Source organism: Thalassophryne amazonica, chromosome 4 (genome assembly GCF_902500255.1).
Source record: "Thalassophryne amazonica chromosome 4, fThaAma1.1, whole genome shotgun sequence".
Classification (NCBI taxonomy): Eukaryota; Metazoa; Chordata; class Actinopteri; order Batrachoidiformes; family Batrachoididae; genus Thalassophryne; species Thalassophryne amazonica.
In genome coordinates, this window is record NC_047106.1 from 137,055,294 (window position 1) to 137,078,237 (window position 22,944).

General features: G+C 39.7%; 1 long non-coding RNA gene across 1 annotated transcript; it reads right to left on the reverse strand.

The window, feature by feature from the left end:
• Positions 1 to 1,329: 1,329 nt before the first annotated feature.
• On the reverse strand, positions 1,330 to 18,853 carry LOC117509302. Its single transcript, XR_004560374.1, has 3 exons — positions 18,588 to 18,853; positions 4,501 to 4,505; positions 1,330 to 1,343 (listed from the first exon to the last, which is right to left on the reverse strand). It is a non-coding gene; the product is annotated as an uncharacterized LOC117509302 (long non-coding RNA).
• Positions 18,854 to 22,944: the final 4,091 nt, after the last annotated feature.

Consider the following 22,944-nt stretch of genomic DNA (forward strand, 5'->3'; position numbering starts at 1 on the left):
ATTCACAGGGAACATTCTTGGGACCTTGGACAAGTTCAAAGGTGGCTAAACTTGACCAATTTTAAGAGGCTAAAAAGTCACATTCTGTTTCATTCTGTTTCCTTTTTTGAATGGTGGGGTTGATCGCCAGTCACAGTAGAGTGGCACCGTGACGTCAGTCTCTGTAACACCGCTTCATTTATGTGTGGAATATGTGCATTAGTGAAGGTTACAAATGATCTTCTTATGGCCTCAGACAGTGGACTCATCTCTGTGCTTGTTCTGTTAGACCTCAGTGCTGCTTTTGATACAGCTGACCATAAAATTTTATTACAGAGATTAGAGCATGCCATAGGTATTAAAGGCACTGCGCTGCGGTGGTTTGAATCATATTTATCTAATAGATTACAATTTGTTCATGTAAATGGAGTCATTTTTGATCAGGATATGTCATTCAATGCGCATATTAAGCAAATATGTAGGACTGCTTTTTTGCATTTGCGCAATATCTCTAAAATTAGAAAGGTCTTGTCTCAGAGTGATGCTGAAAAACTAATTCATGCATTTATTTCCTCTAGGCTGGACTATTGTAATCCATTATTATCAGGTTGTCCTATAAGTTCCCTGAAAAGCCGTCAGTTAATTCAAAATGCTGCAGCTAGAGTACTGACGGGGACTAGAAGGAGAGAGCATATCTCACCCATATTGGCCTCTCTTCATTGGCTTCCTGTTAATTCTAGAATAGAATTTAAAATTCTTCTTCTTACTTATAAGGTTTTGAATAATCAGGTCCCATCTTATCTTAGGGACCTCGTAGTACCATATCACCCCAATAGAGCGCTTCGCTCTCAGACTGCAGGCTTTCTTGTAGTTCCTAGGGTTTTTAAGAGTAGAATGGGAGGCAGAGCCTTCAGCTTTCAGGCTCCTCTCCTGTGGAACCAGCTCCCAATTCAGATCAGGGAGACAGACACCCTCTCTACTTTTAAGATTAGGCTTAAAACTTTCCTTTTTGCTAAAGCTTATAGTTAGGGCTGGATCAGGTGACCCTGAACTGCTTAGTTATGCTGCTATAGACTTAGACTGCTGGGGGGTTCCCATGATGCACTGAGTGTTTCTTTCTCTTTTTGCTCTGTATGCACCACTCTGCATTTAATCATTAGTGATTGTTCTCTGCTCTGCTCTGCGCTATATAATTAAAACTGATTTGATTTGATTTGATGAGTGTTCTTGGCTTCATGTCCGTCTGTGTCAATATTTTAATTTTGATAAGCAATTATATTTTTATCTGTCACATTATATTTGGCCACGCTTTCTGTATGTCATGCAATGAATGAAGTCAAATCATGTCTTTATTATAGTATATGCTTTTATTTTATTCAGGAGAGGAGAAAGGAATCCATCACTGGCCACCGTGCATGGTACCATCCATCTCCATTCTGTTTACTGCTTCGTAAAAGCAGACTGCACCCCTTCTATGAACATGCACAAGATTCCACGTTCAACATTTGGGTGTGTCTCATAAAGAAGACGGTGAAGGTTGTCAGTGGATTCTGCACTTTTCAGAACTGTATTATAAATGCCCATGTACAACTATAATATTCAATTCCAATAATATGTACATTACACATTACAGTGAGAGTGTTTGGATGACTCACGTCTCATCTGCTAAATCTTCATGCAGATCTACCCCCCCACACACACCCTTCACCACATAAATAGAAAAACTTCAAAGAATTAAATGTTTCCGACTTTGTGTGCAGTGCTAATAAGAAAGCATTAACTCAAGGGTTGCATTGGGAAACGGCCCCAAAATACCTCTTGGACTGGAAACCACTACCGATCACATTCAGTGTGCCAAGTAGGGCTGCAACAAATGATTATTTGGATCATCAATGAATCTGATGGGGTTTCGACATGATTAATCGATTAATCAGATTACCGGGGAATTTTTTAAAAAAGTGCCAGGGAAACAATTTTTCTCTCCTTCCATTACTTTATTTAACAACAGAACATTATTTGAAAACTTAAAATACTTGAAAATCAACAAATCATCAAATGTCCCTTGGCTGTTGAAATATAAAATAATAAAGAATAAAACAGTTTATAATAAAGAACAAAAATAATTATTTCAAATGGCACTGCTTTATCAAAGTGCTGAGTTGCCATAAAACAACATTGAAACATATAAATGTTATAAAATATATGGTGAAAAAAGAGGTATTTTTGTTGCTGCAAATGAGCAATTAGCATAACCTGTTAACCATAAAACCTAAATCAAAAACTGTAGCCCGACTTATTATATGTGTAACATTCTCTGTATAACTTGTAAACTACAGTATGTGGTCATTTCACAATGACACACGTGACTCATGTCTCTTTGTCTAAAATTGTATTGTAGCATTATTAGTTATTATTACTATTATTATTATTGTTTCTATTATTATTAATATATGAATAAAAATAAATAAAAAATATTATAATTTGTAATACATTTGATTCTTTTACGACAACAAACGCTGAGCCATTAATTATTATACAGAAAACAAATCCACAAACATGCTGAAATGCCAGCAGCTTAATGCTAACTTTAACACTGAAAACGCCATAGACATGCTAAGGTGTTAGCATCGGCGTTAGCATAAAATACATCTATCAACTTGTTTCAGAAGACCATAACAGGTCAGTTTAACATAAAAAAGGTAAATATTCCTCACAGACATATGCTCTTTAGGGTTTTAGTTGGGAAAAATTAACATAAAGTGAAATAAAACAAATGAAACCAACGAAGCAGCAGCTCGAAGCACTCCTTCATTGGTTCAAGATTCAAAACAAATCTTGGTTGATTATATGGAAGAAACGAAACATTTGCGGTAAAACAAAGTTATTTAGCAACTAATCGATGACTAAATTAGTTGACAACTATTTTAATAATCGATTTTAATCAATTAACTCGATTAGTTGTTTCAGCTCTAGTGCCAAGTAAGTATGAAATATACTAAAAAGACAAAACTTTGTGGGAAAAGACCATTTTTAATGAATGTGTCATTCATGTAAAAGGGCAGCAGGCAAACACAGTTTCCACAACCCTTATTTGCTCCTGGATGAAGATCACATGCGTTTTTTGTTTTATTTTTTCCAGGTGTTGTAGTCCTCATTGCCACATCGGCCCTTTACTGCACAAGTCATCATTTCTGAGAGAGAAAAAATGAAAAACATTAGACTTTTCTTAAACCTCTCATTGACTTCGCTAGTCTGAAGGTGAAAGAAGTTTCACATTTCAGCGACACGTTACGAATGTGACTCAATGTTTTGAAAAAAAAAACACTCTTTATTTCTCTTGTCTGCTTTATATATGGATGTATAAGGAAAGGTGATGTAACACAATGGTAAACATACCACTGTCCCAGGTTTTTTTCAATTTTTCAATTTCAATTTATTTCCTTTATATAGCGCAACAACAAAGTTGCTTCAAGGCGCTTCACACAGGTAAGGTCTAACCTTACCAACCCCCAGAGCAACAGTGGTAAGGAAAAACTCCCTCTGAGGAAGAAACCTCAAGCAGACCAGACTCAAAGGGGTGACCCTCTGCTTGGGCCATGCTACAAACATAAATTACAGAAACAATTCACAGACCAAAACATGTGTTGCAGGCATCCATTTCAAAATGAGCAAATATTTGCACAAAAACAAAGGTTTATCAGTTTGAACAATAATATCTTGTCTTTGTGGTGTATTCAATTGAATATAGGTTGAAGAGGATTTGCAAATCATTGTATTCTTTTTTATTTACATTTCACACAACATCCCAACTTCATTGGAATTGGGGCTGTAAATGAAGTTGTATTACGTGCTTCAAAAAGCCAACCTTTGTGTTGTTGGAGTGTAGTGATGTTGGAATAATCCCAAAAAATTCTCCTGTTTGCTCACAAAAAGTAGACAATTTAATGCTTAAGACTGGAGTCTGACTTGTGCGTTTCAATCTTTAAACTAACGTATCACTCCTTAAAAAAGTTTTCATTTATGGAGTGAATCATTAGTTTAGAGATACATTTTTAAAGATACATTAAAGAAAATACATTAAAATTATTTGAATTAATATATCACTCAAAGTTATTTAAATTAAAGTATCACCCCATAAAAAATTGCACCAAAAGATGAACATCTTGGCTTCACTTTTATTTTGAGATAGTCCCAAATAATTCATGTGTTAATGCAAGAGGGAACAGTGAAATTTGATGTCATCAAATATATCTTCTATTATTAAACAAAAGAAATATAAACTATAGACAAATATCATCAGGATTCAAAAGACATTCAACAGTGAAATTTGATGTAATCAAATTAATCTTTTATTAAACAAAAGAAATATAAACAGAACCATGAACAGTGATCTCAAAATAACCACTGATCTCTATATACAGTGAGGAAAATAAGTATTTGAACACCCTGCGAGTTTTCCCACTTAGAAATCATGGAGGGGTCTGAAATTTTCATCTTAGGTGCATGTCCACTGTGAGAGACATAATCTAAAAAAAAAAATCCGGAAATCACAATGTATGATTTTTTTAAAATAATTTATTTGTACCTATGTTACTGCTGCAAATTTGAACACCTGTGAAAATCAATGTTAATATTTGGTACAGTAGCCTTTGTTTGCAATTATAGAGGTCAAACGTTTCCTGTAGTTTTTCACCAGGTTTGCACACACTGCAGCAGGGATTTTGGTCCACTCCTCCACACAGATCTTCTCTAGATCAGCCAGGTTACTGGACTGTCACTGAGAAACACGGAGTTTGAGCTCCCTCCAAAGATTTTCTATTGGGTTTAGGTCTGGAGACTGGCTAGGCCACTCCAGAAACTTGATATGCTTCTTACGGAGCCACTCCTTGGCTATCCTGGCTGTGTGCTTCGAGTCATTGTCATGTTGGAAGACCTATCCACGACCCATCTTCAATGCTGTAACTGAGGGAAGGAGGTTGTTCCCCAAAATCTCGTAGTACATGGCCCCGGTCATCCTCTCCTTAATACAGTGCAGTCGTCCTGTCCCATGTGCAGAAAAACACCCCCAAAGCATGATGCTTCACAGTAGGGACGGTGTTTTTGGGATGGTACTCAGCAGCATTCTTCTTCCTCCAAACACGGCGAGTGGAATTAAGACCAAAAAGTTCTATTTTGGTCTCATCTGACCACATAACTTTCTCCCATGACTCCTCTGGATCATCCAAATGGTCACGGGCAAACTTAAGACGGGCCTGGACGTGTGTTGATTTAAGCAGGGGAACCTTCCGTGACATGCATGATTTTAACCCATGACGTCTTAGTGTATTACCCACAGTAACCTTGGAAACAGTGGTGCCAGCTCTCTTCAGGTCATTGACCAGCTCCTCCCGTGCATTTCTGGGCTGATTCCTCACCTTTCTTAGTATCATTGATAGGCCACGAGGTGGGATCTTGCATGGAGCCCCAGTCAAAGGGAGATTGACAGTCATGTTTAGCTTCTTCCATTTTCTAATAATTGCTGCAACAGTTGATCTTTTTTCACCAAGCTGCTTGGCAATTGCCCCGTAGCCCTTTCCAGCCTTGTGGAGGTCTACAGTTTTGTCTCTGGTGTCTTTGGACAGCTCTTTGGTCTTAGTCATGTTAGTAGTTGGAGTCTTACTGATTGTGTGGGGTGGACAGGTGTCTTTATGCAGCTAACGACTGTCAGACTGGGCGGAGGCCCGTCTACCATGGTGGCTGGACCCACAATGCAAACTCCCGGACTAGGCTTAGGTGTAGGAGAAAACATGGTCTTTATTTCAGGCTCTGGTTTGGTACACATGTGATCAAGCCGCGGAGCAGAGGTACAATCAGGATCAGGCAAAAACGCAGTCATAGTTGAGCAGGGGTCAGAGGCACAAGCAAACACAGACGTCCGGGACGAGGCAAAAGGCATGGTCGAGAAAAACAGAGCAGAGGTACGATACACGGTGAAGCAAAAATCTGAACTGACAAAGGCGCTGGAATGTGTACGAGACAACAAACTGGCAGTGCGCTGTGAGACTGTGATGGTTTAAATAAGGAGCAAACAAATTAGGGTGATGTGAAGCAGGTGCGGAAGTCTCTGGAAGGGGGCGTGACCAGGGGAGCCAAAGGCTGTGCAGAGTACAAGATAGTGCAGGAAGGAAAGCACAGAGTGGAGTGAAGTAACAGACAGACACGTGAGCTGGAGCAAGAGTGGGAGTGAATGAAAACAAAAAGCAAAAATAAACAAGGTGGGAAACAAAGACATGGGACAGGTGCAGGACGTGGAGTGAAAATAAGTAACTGGGCGTGAGACAAGGAATGAAGACATGATGGGAGGTGCGAAGTGGAAACAAATGGCAGAAACAGAGCAGAGCTAAATTGTAAATCATGGTCAGAATATCATACAACACCAGGAACCAAAATCAAACATGAGCACAGAAGCAACTAGAACTGGTCAGGAAATCAATACAAAAGCAGAATAAAACAGGAACAGATTAATAAACAGAAATCAAAACCCGATATAAAAGTATAACAGAAAACAGATGAAAGCTAGAAGAGAAACAATGAAAACGCAGACCGGCAGAACAAAACTAGAACAGAACTGGACAATGGCTAAAGAATGGAAAGTAACAAAGTGATAAGAAAAACATAACAGAATAACTCATGATGAAAATAATCACTGATAAATCCAAACTGAAGCAGACGGAAAACCACAAAAAGGGGAAAAACAAGGGCTCAGCGCCCAGACCCGGCCAAATCCATGACAACGACCTCAAATACGTGCTTCTAATTTGGAATAATAAGTGGAGTGGAGTTGGACTTTTTAGAGGTGGACTAACAGGTCTTTGAGGGTCAGAATTTCTGCTGATTGGCAGGTGTTCAAATACTTATTTTCCTCACTGTAACACTGGATGGCTCAATGGCCAATATTTCTGAAGCAAATGAGCTGCCATATTACCACTCGCATGTTCCAGTCCTGAACGCTCTTTTGTACTGATCTTTAATGAGGCGCACACAACTTTATTCTTTGTGATTTTGTAAAAAAAAAAAAAAAAAAAAAAAAGCCTTCATATGCAGCTATAAACTGCTCAAATCGCCAGATCAAAGGCTGTGGATAATGGCTTCAATAATGTGAAGAGTTCTATCCCATATTCCAGCATATAGGTATAGATAATAATAATAATAATAATAATAATAATAATATGAGTAAAGTGTTGCGCAGCGGCGCAAAGCTCACTCATGGTACAGGAAGTGCCAAATTTCAAATCCACAGTAAATGTTCAAATGTCAAACACTTCCTGGATTGACAGACAAGATTCCATGGAATCTCACGGGAACTCAGTAGCAAGCTCACACTCAAACAGGAATTGCCAAATTTTCAGTCACAATGAAACAGGAAATGTCATATGTTGAACACTTCCTGGCATGGGTGGAGTTCAAGCAGAGGCCAGGGTTTCACTGGACTCCCCTGAAATCTGATCGGACACACGTGATTGACATGTCACAGCACCACACGTCTGGTTGAAAAAAGCTGCATTTTGAAATTAATTTGTCACATTGACTGCTAGGTTCCTCCTGTCCAGTAGTTGGTGCTGTGTACCACAAAAAGTTCTAATCCATCTTAGTAGAAGAAGAAAAATGTTTACTTCAGATTAGAACTGGACATGTCGTTTGAACTATGGACTTCTAATCACACCAAACTTATATTGGTGAGTAAATGACTGTATTTTATGTCAGAAATGAGGTCCAGGTTGTTCAAAGCAGCATTTCTCCTTTAATTCAGGGGGTCTTACATACACACGTGACAGGGTTTTTCTCTATATAGTCAATATATGTATTATCAAATATTAATGTCTTCAACTTGATGTACTCTCTGTAATCATGTCTTCTGTTCTCTATTTTTCATATATACGTATATGCATGTGTGAAAGTTCATGTACCATTATTCCTTTAAATAATTACTTAGTGTCAAAAGCAATCATATACACTGAATGGTTCAAGTGATCATTAAGACTGTCAAATGAAAAAATTGCCCAGCAGATGATCTTTGACCATTCAATGTGCAGATTGTTTTGCCAGAATGTCAGACTGGTTGGCTAGGGTCATGTTTGGCTAATCGCAGATGTGTACTTTTGATTAATGGTTCAGCCTTGAAGAAGAGCATTGTAACTGGAACACGGTTCAAGGGCTGGACATTGTTATGGAAAGCTTAGGAGACTGAGGGCTCAAAAGCCATAACAGTTTTCATATCAATGTGAAACCAGACTTTGTGTCTTTCCATTGTTTTGTGATATTGTCACTCCTATATGCTGTATGTAACGATATTCAATAAAAAGGAGAGGCAAATGGGTGGGACCTTTGGGACGGACGACAGTTCTTTCTGAAGGAGCTGCTTGTTGGTCCTCTCCTGTACAGGACAAAGAAATTCAGTGTCTCTTGCGTGATCATTTCTGTGTGTGTAAACTGAGTAGTTGTTCTTTTCAGGTCCAACTCTGACAACATGTTTAAGCTAACAGACAGCAGCTGCTTCATTCTGTGTTGGCTTATTAGTGCAGCAGATAACTGAAACTATCCTTCAAATGGTGATACAAGCATCAAATTCAGCACAAATACAGCTGGAGCAAAATTAATGGAGCAACTTTAAATTTTGACCCCTGTACAAACTGAAACTGACCTTTGTCACCATTCTTGCTGCTTTTACCTCATAACTCCATAACATTCAGTCACAGATTGTCCTATACCTTTTTGGAATCGTTATGATAAGGCAAATAATGCACTGTAGTTTTCTATATGATTGGAGCATATTTTAATTTTGACCCCTGTGTAATTCTTCAGTTGACCCCTACCTGGCTGCCTATTGAAAATTCAAGTGGCCAATCAGTTTTTTCAAAAGAGTTTATGTCTATGGACTATTTGTGCCAAATTTGATGTTTGTATCACCATTTGCAGGATTCCACTCCAGGGGTCAAAATACATTTTTAACATACTTGCACTGGTGCTACCAACAACAAAAATTACTTGCACCAAAAAAAAGTTACTTGCACAACCAAAAGTCAGTCTTAGATCAACCTTACAACTCCTCCTCTGATGTGTCAGACTCTTCCTCTCTGGGGAGACTTTGAGGGGAGAGCAGCAGCAGCAGCGGCAGACAGTTGTTTTTTTTTTTTCCCACATGCGCAAACGAATCGCCGTGAAGATTATTTTATTTATTAACTACACAGATGTGTAATAAAACAAATGGTGACTGGTTTATAACACAATTATGACAGAGTTTGAGGGTTTGAGGGGAGAGAGAGTGAGGAAGTGCAGCCAGTAGGGCTGTCATGATTAGGAATTTCTTAATTCTCAGGCAAATAATTGCACTGTAAAAAGGAAAACTTAAAATTGTTGGCCTGAAAAGTTTTTTTTTTTTGGTCACATAAACATAAAATGTATAATTGTGTTGCAAACAACAAAGTAGTTGAATCATTCAAGTTGAAGTAATTTCCACAGTAAGGAATAAATGAAAATATATGCTATTCATTCATTCATTCATCTTCTACCGCTTAGTCCATTCAAGGGTCGCGGGGAGGTGGAGCCTATCCCAGCAGCCATAGAGCGCGAGGCGGGGTACACCCAGGACAGGACACCAGTCTGTCGCAGGGCCACAAACAGACAAACAAACACAGACACACACACACACACCTACGGACAATTTAAAGATTCCAATCCACCTAACCCACATGTCTTTGGATTTGGGAGGAAACCCACGCAAACACAAGGAGAACATGCAAACTCCACACAGAAAGGCCACGGGAATTGAACCCACGAATTTCTTGCTGTGAGGCAACAGTGCTAACCACTAATCCACCGTGCTGCCCGAAAAAAAAAAAATGCTATTTTACTCATAATTAGCTTTGCATGCTAAAAATGCTAAAAGTTACCAAACTGAATAAAAGGTTTTATGTTCATTATTTTCAAAAAGTAACAAATGTTTAGAAGTATGTACACCATACCGCCTTAAATGAACTAGGTATTATATTGAATGAATGAAGCTGAATAGAGTGTGTACTTGTGCCATAATGTGTTTAAGGGTTTTATCATGATGCCAAATGAATAAAAATGTGTATGTCTATGCTTTGATGGGTGTTCAATTGATTTATGATGGTTTTGAAATGATATATTATACGGTTTAATTAATTATTGAAATATGTGCTTATGATGAATTATATTGTACATGTTGAACTGCTGACAGGTGTGTTGACTCTCAAATCAGTAAAGTGTTTTGATTTAAGGTTTTCATAAATAACATATGCTTAAGTAGGGTGTAACATGGTTTAAAACATGTCAGACACTGACCATTTTTAATAAAGTCTTGAGCAGAGTTACTTTAGATAGATACCAATACACATTACATCATAGCTTCTGTTTCTAGAATAAAATACCAGATTTATAGCTTAACCTACTAACCAGAGTTGAAGTGATTAAATGAAATTGCATTAGATTAGATTAAAGGGCATTTCATTTTGGATTAGATTAGATTAAATTGATTTTTGTTTGGATTAGATTTGATTAAATGATTAAACTTTTTTTTTAAATATTTATTTCATTCATTTAAAAGAAAAACAGAAAAGCAGAAATGAATATTATTACAAGACATTGAATGAAAAGGAACAGAGGGAAGATTAAACTTGATTAAACTTTATTCATGATATGTATGTGCATATATGAATGATGAAATATGTGAAGAAGCTAACACAGATTTTTCATTTTGAAACATTTATTAGAAGGTAAACTATACAAGAAGTCAGGCATATTTACATTTAGTTTTCAATATCATCAGATAATAACATCGGACACTTAAACAACTACTAAACGTGGAGTCTTCAATCATCACCATCACGTTCAGTCTTCAGCAACATGAAACGTCAGATATATAACATTAGGGAGTTTACTACATAATACATATCACATACAGTCTTCAGTCACCACTAACACAATCAGAGTGTCTCAGTCAACCAGTTCAAACCTGACATCGAGTAAGCAAGAGAGTCTTTGATCATAATCACCATCATTATACAGTCTTCATTCACCACTAATACAGTGTGACACTCAACCAGTTCACAACCTAAGCATCACTTCTTCATACACGTAACCTCCTTCCTGTTGCACTTGACAAACATAAGTGCTTGGAAGACAGAGTCAGTGAGGCGACACCTCTCAGGCCTGAAGATCTTCCCCGCCACTGAGAAAACCCTCTCCACTGGAGCTGATGTGGCAGGGACGCACAGGTATCGCTGGGCTACCTTGGCCAGGTGTGGATACCTGCCCTCGTTGACCTTCCAGTAGAAGAGTGGATCCTTGTCCATGCACAACAGGGGTTCATGCAAATAGTCGATGACTTCTTGGTGGACTGGGGAGACATCAGGGGAGGTGGGCTGGACCTCTTATGTTGAGTTCATCGTGCATGTTTACAGTTGAAGGATGAGTTAAATGGCCTCTTTTGTTCTTTAATAACTGGTGTTTGTATGGCACTTGTGTCATCACCCTGACATTGTGATATTGTTTGGAGATAGGAATGGATAAGCTGAGTAGATTGTTTTGCTGGGTAGATGGGAGGGAGAGAGGTGCTTTCTTTGTTGCAAGAAGATAGGTGGAAAGATGGTATTGTCCTCAATTTAGATGTGTTTACATGGTAATTGTGCTATCACCCTGTTTTGAGAAACCTGCAAGGGTTGGCTTTGTTGTGTGAAGGGACTGAGATGTGACAAGTTTGCTTGAAATGAGCTGCCCATGTACCAACTTGTACAGTATACAGAATAATAGTAGTGCTATGTGACTAAAAAGATTAATCCAGGTTTTGAGTATATTTCTTATTGTTACATGGGAAACAAGGTACCAGAAGATTCAGTAGATTCTCACAAATCCAACAAGACCAAGCATTCATGATATGCACACTCTTAAGGCTATGAAAATGGGCTATTAGTAAAAAAAAAACAAAAAAAAAGAAACAGTAGAAAAGGGGGTGTTCACAATAATAGTAGTGTGACATTCAGTCAGTGAGTTCGTCAGTTTGTGGAACAAACAGGTGTAAATCAGGTGTCCACTATTTAAGGATGAAGCCAGCACCTGTTGAACATGCTTTTCTCTTTGAAAGCCTGAGGAAAATGGGACGCAGGTGCAAAAAATTATAGGCTGTTCATCTACAATGATCTCCAATGCTTTAAAATGGACAAAAAAAAAACAGAGACATGTGGAAGAAAACAGAAAACAACCATCAAAATGGATAGAAGAATAACCAGAATGGCAAAGGCTTGTTGGGGAAAGTGTAGTGACACGGACCCACAACAGGGGGCGCAAATGAACGGTCTATAGATGAGCCAAAAGGTAACAATTTAATGTTGTGAATGTGCACAACGATGATACAGACAATCACAGAATCTGACAGCAGTCAATACACCAAGGTGACGTGTGGGCAGGCTCGAGGATAGAAGACGTCTGTCCTGAGAAGAGCCGGAATCACACGATTTCCACCGCCACAGAACCTGGTGAATACTGGAGCCGCCAAGTCCCGAATTCCCAGGTGATCACCGTCTCCGACTGTCGGATCTGGTACTGCTGGCGAGGAGCACAAACAGTGAGATGTGGGTGTGTGCACACCCAGCAACAAAAACAGTCAGAAGGTGGAAAGTCACCTCCACCTCTAATCACATACATGTGCAGCTCCTGTCTAACCACTTATCTGGTTGGGGTGTGAAGCGAAGCCGTCGCTGATCACACCAAACGCCAATCCCACAGATAAGGAAACACTTACAGGAAAACGGCTGCAAAGAAGTTCAGACTATTAGTCAGTGTTTTCAGTTTAGCAGAGAATTACCTTTACAGGTAGATGATATCTCGGCAGCGAGGTGGAGATGACATCCGGCTTTTATGGAGTGATGAACAGCACTGTAGCCAGGCTGACAAAGAGTCAGAGCTCTATTGAGCCGAGTATTCCTTTAACTTTAACTAGTAATGACTTCATGACATTCTTTGCTAATACAATTTTAACTATTAGAGAAAAAATTACTCATAACCATCCCAAAGACGTATTGTTATCTTTGGCTGCTTTCAGTGATGCCGGTATTTGGTTAGACTCTTTCTCTCCGATTGTTCTGAGTTATTTTCATTAGTTACTTCATCCAAACCATCAACATGTCTATTAGACCCCATTCCTACCAGGCTGCTCAAGGAAGCCCTACCATTATTTAATGCTTCGATCTTAAATATGATCAATCTATCTTTATTAGTTGGCTATGTACCACAGGCTTTTAAGGTGGCAGTAATTAAACCATTACTTAAAAAGCCATCACTTGACCCAGCTATCTTAGCTAATTATAGACCAATCTCCAACCTTCCTTTTCTCTCAAAAATTCTTGAAAGGGTAGTTGTAAAACAGCTAACTGATCATCTGCAGAGGAATGGTCTATTTGAAGAGTTTCAGTCAGGTTTTAGAATTCATCATAGTACAGAAACAGCATTAGTGAAGGTTACAAATGATCTTCTTATGGCCTCAGACAGTGGACTTATCTCTGTGCTTGTTCTGTTAGACCTCAGTGCTGCTTTTGATACTGTTGACCATAACATTTTATTACAGAGATTAGAGCATGCCATAGGTATTAAAGGCACTGCGCTGTGGTGGTTTGAATCAATAGATTACAATTTGTTCATGTAAATGGGGAATCTTCTTCACAGACTAAGGTTAATTATGGAGTTCCACAAGGTTCTGTGCTAGGACCAATTTTATTCACTTTATACATGCTTCCCTTAGGCAGTATTATTAGACGGCATCGCTTAAATTTTCATTGTTGCGCAGATGATACCCAGCTTTATCTATCCATGAAGCCAGAGGACACACACCAATTAGCTAAACTGCAGGATTGTCTTACAGACATAAAGACATGGATGACCTCCAATTTCCTGCTTTTAAACTCAGATAAAACTGAAGTTATTGTACTTGGCCCCACAAATCTTAGAAACATGGTGTCTGACCAGATCCTTACTCTGGATGGCATTACCCTGACCTCTAGTAATACTGTGAGAAATCTTGGAGTCATTTTTGATCAGGATATGTCATTCAAAGCGCATATTAAACAAATATGTAGGACTGCTTTTTTGCATTTACGCAATATCTCTAAAATTAGAAAGTTCTTGTCTCAGAGTGATGCTGAAAAACTAATTCATGCATTTATTTCCTCTAGGCTGGACTATTGTAATTCATTATTATCAGGTTGTCCTAAAAGTTCCCTGAAAAGCCTTCAGTTAATTCAAAATGCTGCAGCTAGAGTACTAACGGGGACTAGAAGGAGAGAGCATATCTCACCCATATTGGCCTCTCTTCATTGGCTTCCTGTTAATTCTAGAATAGAATTTAAAATTCTTCTTCTTACTTATAAGGTTTTGAATAATCAGGTCCCATCTTATCTTAGGGACCTCATAGTACCATATCACCCCAATAGAGCGCTTCACTCTCAGACTGCAGGCTTACTTGTAGTTCCTAGGGTTTGTAAGAGTAGAATGGGAGGCAGAGCCTTCAGCTTTCAGGCTCCTCTCCTGTGGAACCAGCTCCCAATTCAGATCAGGGAGACAGACACCCTCTCTACTTTTAAGATTAGGCTTAAAACTGTTATGTGTCGGACGCAGCTCGGAGAACTGACCAGCGTTTGAAGGACCCAGTATGAAATAAGCAGAGCACGGTACAAAGGCTAACTGAATTTAATACATAACAGTGATACATAAAAAACAAAGTGCGGTCTTGGCGTGGTGCGCTCCCAGCAGCGCTAACGGTCCGGAGCCAGAAGCTGTTCGGACTCAAGGACCCCGCCGACACCCCCCAGGTGGCCGCAACAAACCGAGTCTGTGAAAGAAGGAACCATTATGTGAGTCCACACTCTACACACAGAGAGAACACTTAAAGGTGTACAAACAGCAAACACTTCCTGGCTTGATTACTAATCAACTTCCCAACCTGCAGGCATGGAACATCCAGTTCACAAAACTCCACTGCAGTGGAAGTCGATAGATGACTAACATACAGCTCAATATAATAAAGGTGTGAGGGACACCACATTTACTGACTGTATAAATGTTAGTCACAAAATCTAACGTACCTCAGGAAGTGTGCTGACGAGCGTGAGACCTCACCCCCTCCTCTTTCACAGACCGTGCATCAAACCTGGACGTTCTCTGCATCCATTGATGATGAGATGGCTCCCGAGACGACGATCTCACCCGTCTGGTCACAAGGTCGTGTCTCTGGCAAATACACACTGTGCACTCCAGTCTTAAATGCCACCATGTTCCAATCCATGCAGATGCACCACAGCTGTGAGTCCTGATGAGCCGCAGGTGATCAGCCTCAGGTGATCAGGGTGAGGTCCTGATAAACTCAGCAACACAGCCACTCAGTTCCAAATGCAAACCACCTGGAAGGAGAAGCAAAGGACAGAAACAAAAAGGCAGCCAGGCCCCCCCAGCCATATAACAAAAACTTTCCTTTTTGCTAAAGCTTATAGTTAGGGCTGGATCAGGTGACCCTGAACCATCCCTTAGTTATGCTGCTATAGACTTAGACTGCTGGGGGGTTCCCATGATGCACTGAGTGTTTCTTTCTCTTTTTGCTCTGTATGCACCACTCTGCATTTAATCATTAGTGATTGATCTCTGCTCCCCTCCACAGCATGTCTTTTTCCTGGTTCTCTCCCTCAGCTCCAACCAGTCCCAGCAGAAGACTGCCCCTCCCTGAGCCTGGTTCTGCTGGAGGTTTCTTCCTGTTAAAAGGGAGTTTTTCCTTCCCACTGTCGCCAAGTGCTTGCTCACAGGGGGTCGTTTTGACCGTTGGGGTTTTTACGTAATTATTGTATGGCCTTGCCTTACAATATAAAGCGCCTTGGGGCAACTGTTTGTTGTGATTTGGCGCTATATAAATAAAATTGATTGATTGATTGATGTACTCAGTCTTGCTTCTGCTGACTTTCATTCCCCTTATCTCCAAAGCATATCTCCACTTCTCCAGACTAGACTCAACTTGCTCTCTACTCTCACTACAGATCACAATGTCATCTGCAAACATCATAGTCCATGGGGACTCCTGTCTGATCTCATCTGTCAACCTGTCCATCACCACTGCAAACAAGAAAGGACTCAGAGCTGATCCTTGGTGTAATCCCACCTCCACCTTGAATGAGTCTGTCATTCTGACTGCGCATCTCATTGCTGTCACACTATTCTTGTACATGTCCTGCACTACCCTAACATACTTCTCTGCCACTCCAGACTTCCTCATACAATACCACAACTCTTCTCTTGGCACCCTATCATAAGCTTTTTCTAAGTCCACAAACACACAATATAACTCTTTCTGTCCTTCTCTGTACGTTTCCAACAGTATTCTCAGAGCAAACATTGCATCTGTAGTGCTCTTTCTCGGCATGAAACCATATTGCTGCTCACAGATCTTCACCTGTTTTCTAAGCCTAGCTTCTACTACTCTTTCCCATAACTTCATGCTGTGGCTGATCAGCTTTATGCCTGTGTAGTTACTGCAGCTCTGCACATCACCCTTGTTCTTGAAAATAGGAACCAGCACACTTCGTCTCCACTCCTCAGGCATGCTCTCACTTTCCAAGATTTTATTAAACAATCTGGTTAGAAACTCTACTGCCATCTCTCCTAGACATTTCCATGCCTCCACTGGAATGTCATCTGGACCGACTGCCTTTCCACTCTTCATCCTCTTCAAAGCAGCCCTCACTTCTTCCTTGCTAATCTCTTGTACTTCCTGATTTACTCTCACCATATCATCCAGCCTTTTCTCTCGCTCATTTTCTTTATTCATCAACTCTTCAAAATATTCCCTCCACCTTCTCAGCACACACTCCCCACTTGTCAGCACATTACCATGTGCATCTTTTACCACCCTAACCTGCTGCACATCCTTTCCAGCTCTGTCCCTTTGTCTGGCCAATCGGTACAAGTCCTTTTCTCCTTCCTTACTATTCAACTTCTTGTACAGCTCGCAATATGCCTTTTCCTTTGCTTTTGCCACTTCTCTTTTCGCCTAACGCTGCATCTCCTTGTACTCCTGTCTACTTTCTTCATCTCTCTGACTATCCCAAAACTTTTTGACTAATAATACCAATGATAATAATAGTCGTATAACACTGTAGATAATAATTAACACATGAGGCAGTATGGACAACAGACAAGACACAGAGGACAAAACAAACACTCCAGAGCCACGTACCATCATTTTTAACTTATTATCATTAACTTTATATTATTTATTTATTTATTTAAATTGTTATTGTCATTATTAACTAGAAGGAGAGAGCATATCTCACCCATATTGGCCTCTCTTCATTGGCTTCCTGTTAATTCTAGAATAGAATTTAAAATTCTTCTTCTTACTTATAAGGTTTTGAATAATCAGGTCCCATCTTATCTTAGGGACCTCATAGTACCATATCACCCCAATAGAGCGCTTCGCTCTCAGACTGCAGGCTTACTTGTAGTTCCTAGGGTTTTTAAGAGTAGAATGGGAGGCAGAGCCTTCAGCTTTCAGGCTCCTCTCCTGTGGAACCAGCTCCCAGTTCGGATCAGGGAGACAGACACCCTCTCTACTTTTAAGATTAGGCTTAAAACTTTCCTTTTTGCTAAAGCTTATAGTTAGGGCTGGATCAGGTGACCCTGAACCATCCCTTAGTTATGCTGCTATAGACGTAGACTGCTGGGGGGTTCCCATGATGCACTGTTTCTTTCTCTTTTTGCTCTGTATGCACCACTCTGCATTTAATCATTAGTGATCGATCTCTGCTCCCCTCCACAGCATGTCTTTTTCCTGGTTCTCTCCCTCAGCCCCAACCAGTCCCAGCAGAGGACTGCCCCTCCCTGAGCCTGGTTCTGCTGGAGGTTTCTTCCTGTTAAAAGGGAGTTTTTCCTTCCCACTGTAGCCAAGTGCTTGCTCACAGGGGGTCGTTTTGACCGTTGGGGTTTTACATAATTATTGTATGGCCTTGCCTTACAATATAAAGCGCCTTGGGGCAACTGTTTGTTGTGATTTGGCGCTATATAAAGAAATTGATTGATTGATTGATTGATTGATTGATTGATTGATTGATTAACTATGTGTGGTGTGAGGTGCTTGTGTTGAGTGCATTAAAAACACAGGGCTTTTGTGAGGTCACATCCCGAGATGCCCTGAGATGTCACTGCCCACCAGAACTGGTAAAGGTATGAGGTCGTTGCATTAATATGTCATGTTGCATTGATATGTCAGGGTTTACAATTGGATGGTCTCTCAAGGCTGAGACACTACCCGAAGTACCGTTACTCTTAAGTCCTGCAGAGTGTGGATGTCATAGATTGTTTGGTATTTGGTACAAGCAGAGTGACAGATGACAGACAAGACAGACAAGACATACACACACGTGTTAATTATTAAACTACTATGTATTATATTCATATCATTATATTTGATTATATGATTAGTATCATATATATTAGTCATACATTATACTATTTAATATCACATTTTATTATATTATACTATTACTATATTATATTCTTACTGTATTATATTAGACTATATTATATTGCCTCACCCCTCCCATCCCCTAGCAACACCCATATATTGTGACCAAACCATTTCCTTATATTTTGATTTAAAGTGACGGATATTTGAACACTGCCTAAGTTGTAGCCCCAGTCGGTTCCAAAGTTTAACACCACACACAGACACACACAAACTTTTCCTCGTGGTCCTTACAGGATGGACCTTAAAGTTACCACAGCCCCTCAGGTTATAACCTCCTTCTCTGGTTGTGAAGAGCTTTTGAACATTTGCAGGTAACATGCTTTTACTTGCTTTATATCAATCAATCAATCAACTTTTTTCTTGTATAGCGCCAAATCACAACAAACAGTTGTGTATAGAAGTGTATATAGAGTGTGTATAGAAGTATATAAGTGTATAGAAGTTGTGTATATAGAAGTTGTGCTGTATAAAAATTAACTAAATCAGAAAATTTTAACAATTTGGACTACAAGAATAAATTATTAGTGTGATCATAAAATCCTACTTTATGTATGACTCTCACTGCCCGTTTCTGGAGGATGAAGAGAGATTGTAGTGAACTTTTATAGTTGTTGCCCCAGATCTCGATACAATATGATAAGCAAGGCAACACTAATGAGCAATACAGTGAATTATAATCCAAGAAATGCTTTGCTTTATTAATAACTGAGACACTTTTAAATACTTTGGATTGTATGTGTCTGATGTGTGGTTTCCAGCTCAATTTGCTGTCTATAATAATGCCTAAAAATTTTATTTCTGACACAGTATCTATATCAACACTGTCTATATTTATTTTTTGGTTTAAGTATTCCTTATAGTGTCCAAAGAACATGACTTTGGTTTTATTTAAATTTAATGAAAGTTTATTAATATCCATCCATAATTTTAATTTATATAATTCATTATTTATAGTAAGTATTAGGTCATGATAACTGTCACTAGAATAGAATATATTTGTATCGTCAGCAAACAAAATTAATTTTAATAACTTTGAGACACCAAATATATCATTTATATAGAGATTAAATAGAGCCGGACCCAATACAGAACCTTGTGGGACTCCACACGCTATGTTCAAATATCCAGACTCAAATTCACACGCTATGTTCAAATATCCAGATTCAAATTCACCTTCATCTTCACAAACTGTTGTCTTTCTGTTAGATAGCTTTGAATCCAACTCAAAGCCACTCCCCTAATGCCATATCTCTCCAGCTTTTTTACTAAAATTCCATGGTTGATAGTGTCAAAAGCTTTTTTTAAGTCAATGAAAATCCAAGCTGTGTATTTCTTTTTATCTAATTGATTTGTGATTTCCTCAACTGCTTCAATTATTGCCATTGATGTCGACCTTCCAGACCTAAAACCATGTTGACTTTCATCAATTATATTATGTTTCTCTATAAAATTCTGTAGTCTTTTATTGAAGAGTTTCTCTAATATTTTAGAAAACTGAGGGAGTAGAGAGACCGGTCTGTAGTTGGTGAAGATGTGTTTGTTTCCATTTTTATAGAGAGGTATTACTTTAGCTATTTTCATCTTGCCCAAGGGCCCTTAGTGATTTTCCAGTCAGGTGGGAATTTGAACCCATGATCTTCTGGACTCAAGTCCAACACTTTAACCACTAGACCATCACCTCCCACTAATCATGGTGTCTAATCAGCATCTTGATATGACACACCTGTGAGGTGGGATGGATTATCTCAGCAAAGGAGAAGTGCTCACTATCACAGATTTAGTCTGGTTTGTGAACAATATTTGAGGGAAATGGTGATATTGTGTATGTGGAAAAAGTTTTAGATCTTTGAGTTCATCTCACACAAAATGGGAGCAAAAGTGTTGCGTTTATATTTTTGTTGAGTGTATTTTATTAGTGTTCATATTTTCACTGAAATACTCTGAGATTTTTCAGATCACACGGGTTTGAAGAGTTTGAAGCATTTTGCAGTCATCTATTAAATTCTTACAACTAATTAAAAATATAAATTGTGACTACATATAAAAGAACAGTAACAGCTGCACTGCAGCACCTTTGTTTGTTTGTTTGTTGTTTTAAACACAAATATTTATACATATATTGTTTATTGTAATTGTTTTATTCTAGTAATGATAGTCAACCCCCTGATTCTGCCTCAGTAAACCATAAAAAGAGGCACCCTCCAAAATAAAAGTAAGACGTCAGTGAAGAGAGACAGAAGGAAATATTCAGAGGCAGATTCAGATTACGACCTAAACTCTAAATTAACACAATGATTATCTTGTCATGGAATGTTTCAGAATCTGTCCTTCAGCTTTAGAGTTCAGTATAACATTTAAACACAGACACACCAGAGTAATCATTTACTTATTGACTGCTGTCGGTTTTGTTAAAGGTTAATATTCCCTATAATAAATACATTGTGCATCTGCTCAACAGCCTACGTTGCTCAGGTTGATTGTTTTTATTTCAGTGCATCTGATTTGTCAGCTGAAAAACACTTTGTAATCCATGAACTTTTTGTCCCTTTTATATTTGTACAGCGCTTACATGAAAAAATAATGCAGAAGGAAGAGCAGTTGGTACAGAATGATGCCAGCCCAAAGAATAAGGAGGTGGAGGTGTTGTGTGTTGGGGGGTGTGGCTGGACATTTTGGTGTTCTTTTCTTTTCTTTGCTCTCCAGGTGGCATGAGAACTGATTTGTCTGTGGAGAAGGTGCTGGCTGAAGAATCCTTCACCCTCATCAACATCATGTGCAGCACCTGTGAATGGTGCTCACATGCAACCTTAAAGACTTTCAGCTGAAGCAGATAATTGGATGGCGTTCTGCATTTAAGTCATGTGTGATTCAAGCAGAACTGCCGGGAACTCAACCTTGTGATGTTCGTTTGTGAGACACTGAGGACCGTGCCTGGGTTTGACACATCGAGCCCGTGAAGCAAGGAGGGTGAGGGACACATGCTGTCAGCACACATCAAAGGTGATTAAGTGTTTGACTAATTGTTGATAGTAACTTGGTATTTTGTTACGCAGTATACTTGAATTGTGATGAGGATTGTGCAGCTCGCTTCTCACTGCTGTGGCATGCGGACAAGTGGTCCTCCACCTGTTGTGAGAAGCTGCTCATTTGCATAAGGCTTAAAATACAGACCTGCATGTGTTGCTGATAGTGTGTGTCTTTTGAAGGATATTAGTTGTAACTGCTAACTTACCTCACCTCTTCTATGCTTCGCAGAGAGTCGGTGTGTCGTGTCCACCTGGGGGGTGTTTGGCGGTGGTAGAGGGTCCAGGAATGCCAGGCTTCGATCCTTTTGGGCGCTGGAGAGCGTGCCAGCCTTCACTCCACCAGAAGGATGCTATTTCTGTTTTTACACTTTTTATGCACTAGCGGGTGAAATAAATATATTGTTTTTGGAACCGCTTTTCTGGTTATTTGTAGCGCTGGGTTCCGTCTGACGCAGGTCCGTTCCTCAACCCGCGTCGACACATAACAGTAGTTCCCGGCCATTCCATAATGGACCCAGCGGCAGAGGCGGTTCCTTTTGCCGAAAAAGTTCAAGAACACTTGGAGAAAATATGGGAGCAATTACAGCATCTCGCAAACCAAATTAAACAAACAGACGCCCATGTTACGGAGCTTGCAGCACAAGCCGGTCCGCTTCCTGCTGCTCCAGCTGCAGCACTATCGATACCAGTGCAGATAACTCCGTCACCCAGAGATTCGGCGTCCGAACTGATTGTTTGTCGTCCGGAGCCTTGTGCGGTGATGCAATGTTCTCTGGTTTCTGCTCAGTCAGGTTGGAGCGCCACAGCTTTACGAGGAATGTTTGTAGATGGGTTAAATGAGTCATTAAAAGACGAGCCGGCAGTCCGTGACGAGCCAAACGATTTAGATGAGCTAATATCGTTGGTGATTCGTCTAGATGATCGGATGAAGGAGCGTGGACGCGAGAGAGGGCGGCCATCAGAGCGGGTTTTTTCATCTCGGGGCTTTTCCCGACACAAATCTGGGCCGCCTCTTCTTCGCCCCACTGAGGGTCTTCCGACGGGACCTCTGGCTCCTCTTGCTGACGAGCCCATGCAGCTTGGACGAACGGAGATCACTGTATTGCCCCGACATACAAGCGTCAAGAAAAATAATGGTGACGTATCTCCAGGTGTTCTGGGACAGGCAAAATAACAACTATTAAAAGAAAAAAAAAAAAAGAAAAAAAATCTAGTACGGGTTAATGTTTTGCTTTCTTTAAATAGGGGTTATAATTTGTTTGGGGAGTTAGAGGCGTGTCTGATGGAGTGAATGTTAGGCGGTTAGAAGCCCGTCTGGGCTCACTTGATTGTTATTTTTTATGTGTTTTTAGGTATTTTCTGTTTGGGTTGTTGGGTCAT